At 44.6% G+C, this 4,705-nt stretch overlaps 1 pseudogene; it reads left to right on the top strand.

The window, feature by feature from the left end:
* Positions 1 to 2,686: 2,686 nt before the first annotated feature.
* Positions 2,687 to 4,138, top strand: LOC111181283 (ferritin light chain pseudogene; annotated as a pseudogene).
* The last annotated feature ends 567 nt before the right edge of the window (positions 4,139 to 4,705 follow it).

The raw sequence follows: 4,705 nt of genomic DNA, 5'->3' as shown, positions 1-4,705 counted from the left end.
ATATCTTGTAATAACCTATAAAGAAAAATAATCTGAGAAAATATGTATAACTGAATCACTTTGCTGTATACCTGAAACTAACACAATATTATAAATCAACTATACTTCAATTAAAAACAAAAGAAAGGGGAAACTTTTAGAAGTATGTATTTGAGTAATGCAAGTTGTATTAAATTATGTCTTAAATTATGTCAAACTTTATAAGACTGAAACATGGTCTCTCTCTTTCTTTAAATTGAAGTATAATTATTTGTCTCCTTTTGAATAATTGTAGAAGTAACTTTTGAGGAGTCGCAGATCAGCCTTCATTTTCCCCTTTATTCCTTTTCCCTCTTGCTTCACCACTTCCTTCAGTCAGTACACTGTCTACAAAAGTTACTCCTAGCAATACGCATACAAAGTTGATTTCTGAGCAGCATTTGCACTATTAAGGGTTCTGTTTTCTGGTGGTGGCTCTGAGGAATCTTATGACCCTGGCAAGTTATCTTTGGATGCCTTGATTGCCCCACGATAAAGTGGAGATAACCATACCTATTGTTCAAAAAGGATTCATAAGATACCATCTATGAACTTTCCTGAAGTCTGGGATAAGAGCGTATTATATGTGCCCTTGTTTCTGTTCTCATTAGCATGATTGTAGTTATACCTGGGGACTTTAACTTGCCTTAACACCCTCTTGTATGGAGCTATTTTATAAGAAGTGCTTGTTTTTGTCATTTGCTCTAAGACAAGGGGAAGGAAAGTCCCCCCACCCCTCAAAAATAATCAAACTAGGGGCTTGCCAGGTGGTGCAATGGTTGAGAGTCTGCCTGCCGAAGCCGGGGACATGGGTTCGTGCCCCGGTCCGGGAAGATCCCACATGCCGCGGAGCGGCTGGGCCCGTGAGCCATGGCCGCTGAGCCTGCCCGTCCAGAGCCTCTGCTCCGCAGCGGGAGAGGCCACAACGGTGAGAGGCCCGCGTACCTCAAAAAAAAAAAAGTCAAACTAAGAACCATCTTATAACAGATTGAAACTTTCTGTTAATGTATTGTAGTTTTCTTCAGCTTTAGTAAAAGTCATTTTCTGAATAGAATCTCCTGTTTTGATAGTCTAAAACTTTGTGCATCATTTTAAACTCTACTTCCTAGCACTTATCTTAGCTTGAAGCAAAAGTTGCTAAACTGTGAAGGATTCTAGTAAGATACGGCGTAGCCATCATAAGCAAGCAATTCTGATTCAGACATTAAGGCTGCAACAGTTTGACCCACACAGGTTCTGCCCAGTCAGGTAGGTCCCACCGCCACCACCAAGAGGTTGAGGGAGTTTTCTTTCTCATTGTCTAGGCTCTAAGCAATGGCAATAAGAAGTGCAAACAAGGATTCAGCAGTGGATCTGTTTTTGATACCCTATCCAAGTCACCAAGTGTGTGCATTTGCTTGGAGAATGGCACACGCTGTGGCGGGCCCTTGCACATTTATACTTGTGCAGGGACTTAATGGGAAACATTTGAGTCTGGTTGCAAAGATTCGCTCAGTGTGAAATCTGTTCCTAACACAATGGTCAGATTGAAAGGAGTTTCATTACATGGCTGGGCATTTCTTTTTTCTTTGGGGAATATAAAAGGTGAATGCAATACTTTCCAGTTTAAAGTTACCACAAAACTTCATAATCTTAACCTCAAAATCAACTCCTAAATTTATACAGAGAACCAGAGGCCTTGGGCTGGCTGCAACTGCCTGTTTGATCTTGGTTAAGTTCCAAAAAGCCAGGGAGAGTTCAAAGCAAGGCCAGGGGCAAGTCCACACTGTAATCCACGTCCCCTTTTCCTTCCGTCTGTAATCTCCCTCTCCATCCTCCGGTATGAACTACAGTAGATATCCATTTCAATAACCCTAGACACCATAGATTCTAGAACAATGAGGAACACATCTTTCCTTATTGATACTGACAGACCCTTTGGTCAGAAAATGTCCCTCAACAGATGTTAGAGAATGTGGTTATAAACCAAAAAGGTATCTGTTACAACTTTTAAGGCTGTTTTATTTCTAGCTCTGTAAATTCCACTGGATAAGGTTTAATTTTTTCACCCCTTTTTCTTCAGAAAGCCCTCTTGAGGGTTTAGGACACAGGAAAGCAGTTATGGCGTAAATAAGATGCTGCCTCTGCTTTTGCATTAGCCACCCCTCCTCCATCTTCCCACAAAGAAAAAGAGAACTGAAAGGACAGTTACGAAGCCGTACCAGTAATAAAGCAAGAACGAGTTCTTCAAATTCATCATTCGAGTTACTGTATTTGGAAATTGAATAATGCCATTTTTTCCAATCTAAGCACGCTGGATGTTATTTCATTCGAATCATACTGTTGGAAGATGGTTTTAGATTATTTTAACTCTGGTTAAAGAATACATCCATTGATATCAAAAAGAATTGAATTGTACCCTGACTTTAAGTTGAATGACTGCCTGAGAACTGACCTAGTCTGAAATTCACTTCCTATCAAATGGGCCACCCGGCATAAGTGACTTCAGCTTAAAATTCCTAATGAGGCCACAAGCATTGGCATAAATACATGAAAGTGGAGATTTAACAATGTACGATAATGTCTTCTTTCCCAAGATTTATTCCCTATAACATAAACACCTATGACAAATAAACAATGAAAGAGGAGTGAAAGGGACAGAAATAGTATGCTGACACAGGTGATAGCGATGACGGTTGTGTGTGGCTTTGCTCCCAAGTCACCCAGAGCCCAAGTGAGTCCTCTACCTTCTGAGATAAACATTCCTAATGTCCCACTTTTGCACCCCTGTCCCCCAGTCCTGAGTTTGGGCAGGAGTGGGAAGGAGAGCCATTCTGTTCATATTTTCCTTGCAGAGCTCCTAAGTACTGCACGAAAATGTGCAGGGCAGAGTGCCAGATGTCTGATAATGTAAAATCAAGGGAAGTCTTGGGTGTCATGGCATGTATATATATATCCCTCGCAAAATGCAATCTGCCATATCTTTTTCACCCCACATGTTTTGTTTTTGTTTTTTGCAACGTGATGTTGACATTCCTCCATTGAGAAGGTATGTTCCCTACCTTTGAACTTGAGAAAATCTTTGTAACTGCCTCGACAAATACAATGCAGTGGAAGTGACAGTGTTTGACCTCTGAGGCAAGGTCACAAAAGGCCACGTGGCTTCTGTGTGGCTCCCTGTCTCTCAGGATGCTCACCTTGGCAACCCAGCCACCACACTGTGAGGAAGCCCTGGCCACTTGGAGAAGCCACTTGCAGGTGTCCCAGTCGCAGCCTTAGCTCAGAGGTGGTCCTAGGCAGGGGGCGGGGGGGAAGGAGGGCTTAGGCTGGCGGGGGTGGGGGTGGTGGAGACGGAGGGGGCCAGAAGTGACTATACTGCTGCTCACTAACTGACCTGAGGAATATTGAGTTTCCGGCAGGTCGCGCGGCAGGCCTGAGGATCTGTCTCTTGCTTCAACAGTGTTTAGAATGAACGTACCAAGGGATACCCCTTGTTCCAGCCTCCGACTGCCCTCTAGCTTTTTTTTCAGTTGCAACCTTTGGAATCAGCCACTCAGCTACCCTCGGCCACTGGAACCAACCAACACCAGTTTTTGAGGTTAACTCCTTATTACCAATCAACCCTGAGCTCCCAGGTTCGTCAGAATTAGTCTACCAAGGTAGAGGTCGCCTGGTCAACCTGCGTCTGCAGGCCTTCTATACCTACCTCTTTCTGGGCTTCTATTCCGACCACGACGATGGGGCTCTTCAGAGTGTGGGCCACTTTTTCCGTGAATTGGCCAAGGAGAAGCGCCAAGGCACTGAACGTCTCTTGAAAATACAAAACCAGTGCAGCGACCGTGCCCTCTTCCAGGACGTGCAGAAGCCATCTCAAGATGAGTGGGGTGAAACCCAGGACGCTATGGAAGCCGCCATTCTCATGGAGAAGGACCTGAACCAGGCCCTTTTCGATCTGCACGCCCTGGGCTCTGCCTGCACAGACCCTCACCTCTGAGACTTCCTGGAGAGCGGCTTCCTGTATGAGCAGGTGAAACTCATCAAGAAGATGGGTGACCACCTGACCAACCTCCGCAGGCTGGCTGGTCCTCAGGTTGGGCTGGGCCAGTAGCTCTTTGAAAGGCTCACCCTCAGGCATGACTAGGAGCCTCTGAAACCCAGCGGCCTTTGAGGAGCCCCTGTGGTCAGAAGGCCTGAAGCCTTCTCTGCAGCCACTAGGCAGCTTTTTAACTACCCTGGAGCCCTCCCCCAAGCCTTGGACCAAATGGAAATGAAGCTTTTGGCAGCCAAAAAAAAAAAAGGAATATTGAGTTTCCCATTTGTGCCGGGCAGTGTTGTAGAAGCTGGGCTACAGCTATGAGAAAAACAGACAAAAATAGCCCCCTTCTCAGCTCCTTCTGTAGACTCTGTAAATCTAACTTCCTGAGCCTTCCACAACTGGGAGAACCAAGCTCAGATTTTATATAATCCTGACCAAGTTTTGTAATTACAGTGAACACATGTCACAGGAATTTTTTTTTCTTTGAAATAGAGTTCCCCTTTGTTACAGATGAATAAAAAAGGCCTAGGGAGGTTGACGGTGACTCGCCTTCATACGACTCTTGGGGATGACAGCTAAGTCATCTTCGCTCCTTATGTTTTACTATTTCCATAGAACAACCAGGGTCTGCTTCCCCATAGACAGCCAATTATGATTAGTTACTTACACAGC

The sequence above is a fragment of the Delphinapterus leucas genome, chromosome 10, assembly GCF_059928025.1.
Source record: "Delphinapterus leucas isolate spDelLeu-1000000601 "Yukka" chromosome 10, BTC_Dleu_Yukka2, whole genome shotgun sequence".
Lineage (NCBI taxonomy): Eukaryota > Metazoa > Chordata > Mammalia > Artiodactyla > Monodontidae > Delphinapterus > Delphinapterus leucas.
The sequence above is the reverse complement of the archived record's forward strand: the minus strand, read 5'-3'. Positions and strand labels throughout refer to the sequence as shown.